Below are 12398 nucleotides of genomic sequence, written 5' to 3'. Positions count from 1 at the left end.
GGCTTAGCATGGGAGTGTGGAAGAGAGCTGGGACTAGGTGGGGCCACTTGGACAGCCTCAGCCTCCTCCAGGAAAGAAGTCACACCACAGTACCCTGTGGGGAGCAGGTCATTGTCCAGGTTCTGAGGCTTTATCTTGATGAACTTAAGCATTTTTGTCAGCAGAAAGGCAATTGACCAGGTACCCCATGTACCTTCTAGGAGTGTGCAGACATTAAGTGTGTTGTTTACAGTAAGGTGTGTTTTTTAAGTTTTTTTATTTATAGTCACCAGAGGATATGTTTTCATATGATTTCAGAGAGAGGGGAACATTGATATGAGAGGAAAACATCTTGATTGACCACCCTCTGGCCAAGATCAGACCCTCAACCCATTGGTGAGGGGGAGTACCCTTCAAGCAATTGAACCACCTGGCCAGGGCAGCAGTAAGGTGTTTTTATTTTGAGAACTGTCTGTGGGCAGAGAGGGGAGAACCAATAGTTGGGAAAGGGACTCAGGTTAAGTGAGACTGTGTAAACAACACCCTATCACATTTTGCCTGGCTGTCTTCAGACACCTGCCACTTCTTGATATCTCAGGGGATGGGGCTACTGAAGTGGTCAACATTGGAGTGATCCTTTGGGAATTGATCTTTCTGTAGAAGTGAAGCCAGATGACTGAGTGTGGGGAAGAAGACCATGTAAGAAAGTAGGAAGGGAAAGCTGTTATACAGCCTTCTGCCAGCTCCTCATAATATCACTTCTCCACCCTGGCTTTATGCAGGAACTGGATGCTCAATGATTTGGATAAATCATTGTCTGAGTGCAGAGGGCATGAGGGGCTTTGGTCTCCTGTGAACAAATTAAAGCATGATTCATTTGCCGTGGATACCAACGGTATGACTGTTACAGGACAGACCCAAAGGGGGTGTACAATATACTATTATCGAAAGGACCTCCCACAGTTAACAGAAAACAACTCAGCCACTTTCGGGTGTATGGAGTGGAACTTTATTTACTCATGGGGACCCGGAGGAGGCAGTCTCCAAATTCTGGGCCCTGATCAGTGGGGAGCAATTGCTTATATAGGGTGAGAGGATGGTCTGTCACTCAGACCATTACTTCTGGCACGAAAGCAGGAAGCGGCTTACAGAAGCAAGAAAGTGGAACTGCTGATAGGAGTTAATATGAAATTCTTTGTCCTTACTTCCCAGTTACTTAGTTACTTGCTCTTCCTGATCTTGTTGACTCCGCTGTGAGCCCCCCCCCCCCCCCGCTCCTGGGCAGGAAGCTACATTCCCCCCTTTTGACGCTGGACAGTGCTGTTGACTGCTCTAGCATTACTTTATGGTTATTCTCGTGCGTCAGGGGGCTGCTGCAATTTCTGATAACGGTATCACTGGAGGGACAAGATCTTGGCAGTTGCCCTGTGGGTAACTGTTGCTTCTTAAGTTCTGGACTATGATCCGAAGGATATAGGGGCTGAAGCTTAAATTTAAGAAGATAATAATTAGGGGTCCTAGAAAGGGAAGTAGCCGCTGGAGCCAGGCTTGAGGATTTATTTCTCAATTTCTCTAATTTTAACTTTTTGTTTCTTTGGTGTGGCGGTTTATATTCTCTCTGATTTCTTTAACTTTCTTTGCTGTGATCCTCGACTGATTTACATAGTAGTAACATTCCTCTCCTAGGAACGTACAAGTCCCCCCTTTCCCTGGATTCAGAGCATTAATGAGGTTTCTTTCCTCATCATTTTTCTCCTCCTGTGATTTACCATCAGGGAGGGGTTCTGAAAACCCTCTTTCCTTCTGGAATTATATAAAGGACAGTGGACGAAGGTCTCATCTTCTTGTAACTACTTCTGGCTGGACATGGACGTTGTCCTACCTACCCTTAGGTCAGGGGTACCCTGAAAGAGAAGGAGGGGTGCAGCACGGAGGGAGTCCTTCCTGCAAGGGGAAGGACCTTACAGGGTCCTGGTCAGTTGGCTGTCACCAGGAAGTCGCAGGCTTGGTGTCCAAAGGCTGGCATTACTGGACCGTTGCCCTTCTGGTCAGGTCATATGCTGGAGGTGACAGATTAGGCAAGAAATCAGAAGCACAATTAAATCATAACTAGTAAATGACAAAGGCAGGGACTTTAATAAAGAATGGCTTATCTAGTGGAAGGTGTACAAGGCATGCTACACCTATCCAAAACTCTTGTGGCCCGCTATACTTCACTCGGGCCAAGGGGAATATATTAGGATTTCTCTCCTTTTAGATTTCTGAGCCCTTTCTGTCCAAGCCATCAAGACAGAAGAGAGAAAATCAGTTCTAAAGTGAAGCCCACAGACCGCCCCAACCCTTTATCAACCTAACTACTTAGTTCAATCAAATCATTGAGTCTCAGGGGGGTGATGATGAAGATGGGCTCCTTAAGTAAGGCCTACATTTTAACCAATCACTCACAGGCATAGGCAGGTCATAGGCATACACCCTATGAAAACAGAAGAACATACAGGTTAATTCACACAACAATCTCTAAAGCAGTCTCCGCACCTCTGAGACTACTTTTGGGAAGACATTCCATTGCAAGGTCCTTCCTGCAGTGACATTTAACAGTGGCAATTTGACAGGTCCTTTGCACCTGTAAATTGTACATCTTTGGTGATATCACAAACCTGGTTTCAACTTTCAAATGAAAACAAACTTTTAAGACAGCTGCTCCATTCTGATGTCCAATACTGAGCATAGTGATTTTCCTTGAACTATAATTTTTGTCCTTAAGATCGCCCTCACTGTTATTACAGGGACTACTTTGGGTCCCACGTTTGATTTTAACTGTTCATTTGCATAAACACACCAAGAGCAGCCTGGATCACTTATGAATGATCCTTAAGTCCACTTTGCTGGAACTCACACAGGGAACCCTTAGATTGACTTCTCAGTCTGCCCCTTGGGGCACAGAAGCAGAGCCACACATCCGCCATCTGGCTTCGCCCGTACCAGTTGTTTCATTCAAATCCTTGAGCCTCCATTGTGCCTACAGGTTCCTTTTAGCCATCTTTCAGGAAGGCAACCTTTGTTCCTTCCATAGAAAGACTGGCTCGAACCGCACAACCAACCAAAGTACCAGGCTTTTCTTGTGGGCTTTCACTAGCTTCACAGGTCAATCCCAGTTTTTCTGAGCTTTCTGGGAACCACCAAAACCCATACACGCCTCCTTCAGGCATGACATTCCAGTCAAAGTCCTGGTTAACAAAACCACTATTAATGACTGGTCTTATTGGTTTTATGCAAAGAAACCTTACATCATCATTCATTCTTTCAGAGTGCCAAATTCTGGAGGGATCAGGTAAGGAGAAAAATACAAAGCATGATGGAAAATCCTTTTCCTTCTGATACCCACTAAGATTACATCTCCATGTCTTATACCTTCTATTACTAACCCCGCATAATTCCTTTCCAAAACTTTTGCAACTTCTACAACCTTTTACATAACCTCTTCTATCTGTGTAGCTTTTTACAAACCTTCTGCAACATCCAAAAAACTTCTACATCCTTTCACACACTTTCTCTATCTACACATCTATCTTATACTTTCCTTTGTTGACTTTCTTATGGAGTATGAAGTTTCAACCTTTTCTGGAATCTTCAATTTCCTTTTCAGACCAGATACAGAGCAAAATCCAAAACACAGAGTTCCGGAACAATACACAGGTAGAGGCGTTCTCTTGAACCAATGCATCCACTGGTGCCTCACAGACACATGCTCCTTCAGGCCTGGTCTCATTGCAGAGACATGCTGCTTTGCCTCAGGCTGAAGCACTTATCAGCCCCAAATGACCCTTCCTGGGTCCTGGGTGGCAAAGGCACTCTCCCCAACTGGCTACAGTGACCTTCACTAGGTCTTACAATACAGGTTTCTGATCAGAAACAGAACCAAAAGCAAATGTGAGAAATTTGCTTTTTTCGTATGAAACTATAAAACAAGTAGTTGAAGTTTCCTTTACTCCAGATTTAAAATTTTCATATCTTTTATATATATTTCTACTTATCTAGATTTATTTATTATTTTCTTTTATTCTTGGTTCTTTTTCTACACTGGGAAGGACTATACTTAAACTCAGTATGTGGCAGCCCAAAGTCCCTAGCACTACAGGTACTTTCTACTAAAAGTCCCTAGATTCAGGGAGCCATTTTGCACCTTGCAAACACCCTATAAATCAGGTGGTCACCCTTGGATGTTAGTTTATGACCTTCAAAACCAGAGCCATTCCTATCAGAACCAGTTACACATAGAACCTGACTGCTGTAGTGCCCACACAGCAGCAGCATACAAGCCCATAATCTGAAGAGAAGCCTTATCCAGTTCCAAGATGGTGGCACCCATGAATGCTTTGTTCTCCAAGGTGGGGCACTCACATGGCTCATCCATTTTATCCAAAATGGCAGCACCCCAACTCTGGTTCTGCCCACCTGTGAAGGTCCCAGGACTCTGGTTTCAGGAGCCCTGGAGCCCCCAAGGCCCCTTCCACCTGTGGGTGTGGGGGCACCACAAAGCCACCCTCCACCCATTGGGGGCGGTTCACCGAGGCTGCAGTCATCAATGGAGGTGGGGTGGAGGTCCACCCACCTGTGAAGGTGGGGGCCCTGCGGCTTTGTTTTCAGGAGGCAAGGAAGCCCCTGCCAACCCCTGGTTCGGCGGGTGAGCAGAGCCCACTTGCAGAGGCTGTGAATCCATGGTGGAGACTTCTCCCACCTGCAGGGCAGGAGAAGCCATAGTGAGCCTCACCTCCCCAAAAGGCAACGTCACCACAGGAGTTCCTGCTGTCTGGGGTCCCCCTTTATCTATTCTGAGGATGGGAGGAGGCCTCCCAAAGACTAACTCATATGGGGTATAGCCTGAAGGGTCAGGGGCATCCCTAACTCTAAGTAGTGCCAGCAGCAGCAAATCAGTCCAAGGTAGTCCAGTCTCCTGGTGGAACTCTGTTAGAGTTTCCTTGAGAGTCCAGTTCATGCGCTCTACTTTTCCCAAGCTCTGGGGTCAGTGTGCAGCGTGCAATTTCCATGTGATATGGAGGAGCCTTGCTACCTCCTCTTTATGTTTGAGATGAAAGCCGGACCGTTGTCACTCCCAATAGTCAGGGGCAATCCGTACCTTGGGATGATTTCCCTCATCAGGGCCTGGGTGACTTCTCGGCTTTTCTCAGTCCTCATGGGGAAGGCTTCTACCCACCCAGAAAAGGTGCAGATGAAGACTAAGAGGTACTTATACCCTCGGCTGGGTCTGACTTCAGTCAAGTCTACTTGCAAGTCCTCAAATGGCTGCCTCCCTGAATGCCCTGCCACATTGTTCCAGGCACACATAACACACTGTGCTGCTGCAGAGGCACAGAGTGCAGCCAGGTTAGGGAAGTAAGGGTACCTTTTAAACAGGTTTTCTAGGGACGTCTTGCCCATGTGAGTGAGGCTGTGGCACTGCCTCACTAGATTTCTGGCTTGCCCCTGGGAGACATATTTTCCCGTCTGGCAACTTCCAGTTCCCTTCAGTAGTTTCCTGTCCTCCAGCTTGTCATGCCCACTCTGTTTCTATTTGTGCCCCTTCTTTAAGGACAACCAGTACCCTGTCTTGATTAGCAGTTCGAACAGCTGGCAAGGGCCCTCCCAGCACCGGTCTCAGGTTGGTGAGGCTGAAAGGAGGTCATCTACACACCGCAGTAACCCTGGGTCAATCTCCTTCTTGGTGAATGATTGTAGACCTCTGGCCAGGGCCTCACCAAGGGGAGTGAGATAGTTTCTGAAGCCCTGCAGCAGTCTGGTCTGGGTCTAAGCCAGCTAACTTGAGGACTGTAGGCACCTGTAACCCCGGTCTTTGTCACCTGTCAGTAGGCTTTTTCTTTTTCCTTTTGGGGCACTCTTTTTTCTAGTACCCCTTCTCTCTGCAATAGGCGCACTGGTCTCGTTCCATGCTACGGTGTGCCTGTCTATTTCCTTTCTTAAGCAATCTGGTGGCTCCCTGCTCTCAGGAGGTATCTGGTTTCCTAAAGCACCCACTGCCCGGGGCAGCCAGCGCAGGCCCAGGAGGTCTTCACAGCTGGCTCCTGGCTCAATCACAGGGGCTTGGCTGAGGTAGCGCTGCTTGTCTCCTTGGCGACCCATTTAGCAGGACCAGGTGCAGGGGGCCATGTGGGCCTCAGCCACCTCCTATCCCTCCAGCGGGGTGGTCAGGGAAGGGGGGTCACTGCTTGCCGCCTCACTGGGTGACTGCTCTGTTATGCTGGGCCATATTTTAGAGAGGCCGACCCCTTTGAACAGGGTCTCTACTCTGCAGCCAGAGACCGGCAGGAGCTGGAATCTAGGTCGCAGACAAGGGTCTTTGCTTCCCTGGGTCTGGCCGAGAGTTTCCAGAGCATATAGGGGATAGGTGGCTCTTCCTCTGGCTCTCCTTTGAAAATGTGTGGGGGGTGGAGGGTGGCGTGTTTCTCTTGACTGGGCGACTAAAACACTGGATTGCACCACTTTTCGCCTACCGCCAGCCTTTCCTACTGTCTTAGGCTTCTGACCTGCACACTGATGGCATGTCCTGTGCTGATTCTTGCCAGCGGTCTATGTAAACATACTGATCGGAGTGTCCTGGCTTGCCTGTCACTATAAGGTGGACTGCCCTAATTATACCTAAGTTCAGTGTTCCTTCAGGAACACTCCAGCCTACTCCAAATGTTGGCCACTCAGAGGTGCAAAAGACCTCTAACTGACCGGCATCCGTGCTCCGTTCCTGGCTCCAGAGTTGGTCAGAGTTTTTGCAGCATGAAGTCTAACAGTGGAAGGTCCCCTGCCCAAGGTGGAAGTGGAAGGTCCCCTGCCCAAGGTGACCCTCCCAGAACGGCACAAACAAACAAAGGGATGGGGTTTTCATTTTCGACCGCCTGGCCTCTCTTCTCGCAAGGTACTTGGGTCTGTCTTAGCTAAGGCTGCCCGCGTAGAATCCTGGTTAAACTCCCAGCTGTTATGCCGTATGACAGACCGAGGAACCACAGGTTGGGGCCCACTCTTGCTCCGTAAGTTTTTCACCCATGGAGCCACAAACACAGTCACTCACACACAAACACTCCAACAAACATCCAGAGTTTATACAGTCCTGCCGGAGTAGGACTGCCCAGGTGGGGATACGTGTCCCCTTCCAGATGGCCAATTGGCCTCCAGAGGACTTATAGCTAATTGCCTGCCTGAGAGGTGATCAGTCTCTCCTTCCACCACAAGGGTGGGACTGGTCTCGGGCTCTGGTCCCCAGGGAACTTACTGATCGGTCCCTTCTCAGGTTTAGATAGTTTCAGTCCGCACCCCACCTGCCCAGGTGGAAGAGCAGTCCGGAGGATGACTTCCAGGGAGCCCCAGGTGTCTGGGACCCCAAATCACAGGGGAGCACGCTTCCCTTCCACTGCCAGGCTCCCTCTCGGCCACTCCCCCACCCCTTTGCAAGAGGCAAAGGCCTGCTTGCGTGAATGATTCCCAGTCAGGGAACCAAATGTTACAGAAAACAACTCAGCCGCTTTCGGGTGTATGGAGTGGAACTTTATTTATGCATGGGGACCCAGAGGAGGCAGTCTCCAAATTCTGGGCTCCGATCAGTGGGGAGCAATTGCTTATATAGGGTGAAGGGACGGTCTGTCACTCAGACCAGTACTTTTGGCGCATAAGCAAGAAGCAGTTTACAGAAGCAAGAAAGCGGAACTGCTGATAGGAGTTAATACAAAATTCTTTGTTTTTACTTCCCAGTAACTTAGTTACTTGCTCTTCCTGATCTTGTTGACTCAGCTTGGAGCCCCCCTCCTGGGCAGGCCACTACACCACTAGGTTTGCTACACCTGGCACCAGAGGAAGACATCTCTCAATGCCAGAGATTTGTGAAAAGGAAAGGGAATATTTATTTAAAAGCTATATAGACTTAGAGTAGTGACTAAATGTCTTCATTAAAATACTAAAGTCTTTTAGGATACCCAGATAGGCACACAGTCCTTCCTTCTCCCTCTGCCTAGTCTGGGGTACCGTATCTCAGGAAAAGAGGTAGAAGTCCATGATTCGGGCTCCTGGCACCAACAGCTGTGTCACAGCAGTGATCTCCAGTTAATCCAAAACCATGTGGCACCTTCTCATGGCCCACCAGCAAGAGTCCTTTCATCCCTTTTCTTCCAGAAAAAAAGTCTTTTCTGCTTCCTAAGCCACGTGGCAAAAGGGAGCACCCCAAAGCTACATGGTTCTCACTCTCGCCAAAGCTGTGGGGTCCCCACTCTGCCAAAGCCATGTGGTTCTCTCCTCACATGGCTGCCATGTCTGGGGTTAAATCGCTACACCGATAAGGATTTATCAGTGTAGTGATTTAAACCTCTGCAACCCCATTTCCAACTCCTCCTACAATAGTTACACCTGCCAGCATTCCCATATTCTTCCAGCTTTACTAGGCTGCCATCATAAGTCTGGGCAGGTGTGGCCCTATAGCATGGAGCCAATCTTTTCCAAGCTCTCACGCAGGTGCTATAACAAGGGGGAGTTACTTCCCAGTTACATCTTGGGTGGAAGTCACTTCCATCCCCCTGGCTCAAAGCATGGCCACAGCTATTTAATATATCTATGAAATAGATAAATATATGCCAGTTAGATAATATAGGTATATTAAATGACCATGCAGAGGTTAGCTTCAAAGCTGTTGCTATACAACACAGCTCCCAGTGGCCCTGTTCCACTTGTCCTATTCCCCCAGCTCAGCTTTGTGAGAGGATGAGGACATCCTACATATTTTTCTAATATTTCCTGGATACCTTGAGTACTAGACCCTATTACAAATCCCTGTCTGGGGCCCCCGTCCTGGCTGCACCCCGTTATATAACTTGTAAGTTATAGGAGCAACAACCCAAATGAACCTTTTTACTCCTATGGCAAACTAGTTACACGTTCTTAAATGTGCTTTAGTGGGAGCTTTATCCCACCCAACTGTTTTTGGCAGAGGGGGACAACACTGCCTGCAGGGTTTGAGCAGTCCTAGGAGCCTTCTCGAAAGTTCCAGAGAGCCAGAGGTGAAGACCAGGAGTAGTGCATGCTCCCTGTAGACAGCTTCTAAATGTTCCCCTGCCCCTCTCATAGTTTACTTTTAAATAGAGTTTGTTTTCAGTTTAGCCTAGCAGGGCGGAAAAGCCCAAGTGATGATGATGATGATGATAAATAACAATTAAAATTTAATGAACTATTGTGTATCTCTATAATCCTTTACAACTTAACTATAAATGTCGTATTTCATTGTGTATATATGGTAAGGTGTAATTTCCTTTTCTACTAAATTTTTAATCAAAGACTTAAAATTATTTAAAATTTCCAAATCCCTAACTCCATGTTGATTAATATCACACTATATGTACCTGGTTGGTCCTCAGGGGACTCATGTTTCCTGGTGGCAGCCACCGCTAATGCCTACATAGCAGGTCTTAGAAAGATGTCATATATGTCATGTGAAAGAGAAAAGTCATCAATATCTTTGAAAAATGCTAATTTTATCTTTTCTTTTAAAAAGGGGTTTCAAATCTGAGAGCTTTTCTTTAGCGCAAAATGGTTTTCATACAAGAGTACCCAACCATTCATAATGCAAACATTTAAGCCTGAAAACACTCTCAATGGATAATGAAGAACCTATGCTAAGTTAATAAGGTGACTTCTGTCTCAGAGAATTTGTTATAGTTTGACTTTTTTAAACTGCAGTTCAGATTCACAGACAATAAATGAGAAATAATCTCAAATGGCAGATTAGACCCCCCCAGCCCAGCCCCGTCAATGTTATCCTTCTGAAGATCTTTAAAACATGTTTTACATCTCACTTTCTTATTTGCCCTATAAAAATTATTTTATAAAAACTTGTATCCTATGTCCTAGTCATAACTTGTACTTCTTTTCTTTATGCTTATCTCAGCCTATAAAGTTGTGGTCTTCAACAGAGGGCCTAAACACATGTGTTCCCTTGCTGGGTCCATAACAAAGCTAGGCTTTTACACAAGAGAAAAACAGCTTGGGTTATTACAATTCAAAAAAACCCCAAAGAATAAAAGTACTCTGGCTAAATGAGCAAGTAAAGTGATCAGTCAATCATTCTATAGTTGGACAGAGCATGAGACAAGCTCCTCACCTGGGGTGCAAATTTTAAGGAGGCACTCACTGTTGAGATCACGTGCATGCAGTGACAACAGCTGAAGTAAGGTGCCTCCTTAAACTTTACACTCTGGGTGCCTTATCTGCTTCACCCTAGTCCTAGTTCTGCTCTGGAAGAAAAATGTGCTGTACTAAGGAAAGCCAATAAAATACCTATAAATAGAAATTATTTCCCAAATATTTCCCAGCCAGCAAGTAATTTTTTAGTATTTCATCTATTGATGTGCTGCCTCCTCGTAATGGTAATCCAAAAAAGACTGACTTTTCTAGAGAATTAAGATATCACCATAATCACATTGACTTGGTTGAAGTATGGATAGAATGGCTGTAAGTCCCAATTTTAAGTGGCACATTATGTCAGACATCTCATCCCAGACTGTGGTTAAGAAAATGCTGTAGCTTGAATATACATTGAGCTTGCATTCTAGTTGCTCTCTACTGATAGAAAAGTGTATCAAGTTAACTTGTGAGGATTGAAGCCACTATTGCACAAAAGGAGACTGGGGCACAGGAAGACTAAATAACACCTGCAATTCAAATTCCTTCATCATGGCTGGAACAACAACCCATAGCTCAATTCTGTCTTGAGCTTTTCCATTGTGATGATACTGCCCCTCTCCTTGGACCATAAATCACCTAAGATTCTTTTAAAAGAAAGTGGTAGTGACAACAACAAAAATCTGCATCAAACTGGTTTGAGCAAAGAGAGAATTTGCTGGCTCACACAACAAAATATTCCAGGAGATTCTACCTTTAGGTATGGCTGGATATAGGGCCCTAAACAATGGCCTCACAGCTGGGTTTTCTCCAGCTGTTTGGCTTGGTTCTCCAGCTCTATAGATTAGCAAAATGATTACCAGCTCAAGTCCTAACTTCAGCTGAAAAAGATCTTGACTTATTTTCCAATGGGTGTTCCACAGTTGCAGGTGGCATTTCATTGGCTCTGACTGGATCACATGCCATCTTAAAAATCATCACCATGACCAGAAGGAGGTGCTGTTCTTATTAGCCAGGCCTGGGTCCCATGTCCCCTACCCCACACTCCCACCCCCAACTATAGTGCCCACAAACATCTGAAAGACTGGGGACTCAAGAGTGGACATTAGGCTACTTCCATCAGAAGAAAGGGAAGTGGATGGTACCTGTATGAACAAGATACTCTGTCAGTAGGCCTGAAGGGCAAGTTTTTCTTTTATTTCACTGTCTTGGTAAATTCAATTCTATTCTGTATTTCAAACTATAGTGTCTGTGTTCAGTAACCTTTTTCTCTTGTGTACCTCATTTAAAATTTTAGAAGATAAATAGTGAAAAAAATCTGATGGGATTGCCCTGCTGGATTTCAGCCTTGTTTGAAACCCATGACCCCCCCCCTTTTTTTCCCTATGACTCCCTTTTGGGATGGAGCATCTATCCTATGTCTGTGTCACCACTGTTTTTGGAAGCACATAACTCACTGTCTGGTTTCACAGGTCCATAGATATAGAATAATTTTGCCCCAGGATGGTTCACACAAGAGATCTCAACTATAACTGACTTAAATGATTAAGATCATAACATTTAGAACTTTGAGTTAAGGATATTTAGATGAGGTTTTTGGACTTAGGGTTGATACTGTAATAATTAAGACCTTTTGGGATACTGCAATGGGATGAATGTATTCTGCACATGGGAAAGACATGAATTGAAGACTACATACTTCCAGAGAGAAAATCCAGAGAGAAGACTGTTATGGGTTGAATTGTGTCTGCCCAAAAGATACAATGAAATGCTAACCCTTGGTATCTGACCTTATTTGGAAATAGGGTCTTTCATATGTAATCAGATTAAGATGACATTAAGAGTAGGCCCCAATCCAATATAATTAATGTGGTTAAGAAGACAGAGCCCCGGCTGGTGTAATTCAGTGGACTGGGTGTCATCCTGCAAACTGAAAGGTCATGGGTTCAATTCCCAGTCAGGGTACATGCCTGGGTTGCAGGCTGGGTCCCCAGTGAGGGGCATGTGAGAAGCAACCACACATTGATTTTCCTTTCCCTTTCTCCCTCCCTTCCCTTCTCTCTAAAATTAAACAAATAAAAAATCTTAAAAAAAAGAAGAGGGAGATATGTGCGCAGACATAGGGTGAAGATGGTCATGTGAAGTCAGAGATGAAGCCTGGAATGACGTTGCTACAAGCCAAGAAATGTCTGGCATTGCTAGAAACTGGAAGCAGCAAGGAAGGATTTTCATCTAGAGGCCTTGTAAAGAAC

The sequence above is a fragment of the Sturnira hondurensis genome, unplaced genomic scaffold (genome assembly GCF_014824575.4).
Source record: "Sturnira hondurensis isolate 20B ecotype Veracruz unplaced genomic scaffold, ASM1482457v3 Scaffold0015509, whole genome shotgun sequence".
Classification (NCBI taxonomy): Eukaryota; Metazoa; Chordata; class Mammalia; order Chiroptera; family Phyllostomidae; genus Sturnira; species Sturnira hondurensis.
This window is presented reverse-complemented; position numbering follows the sequence as displayed.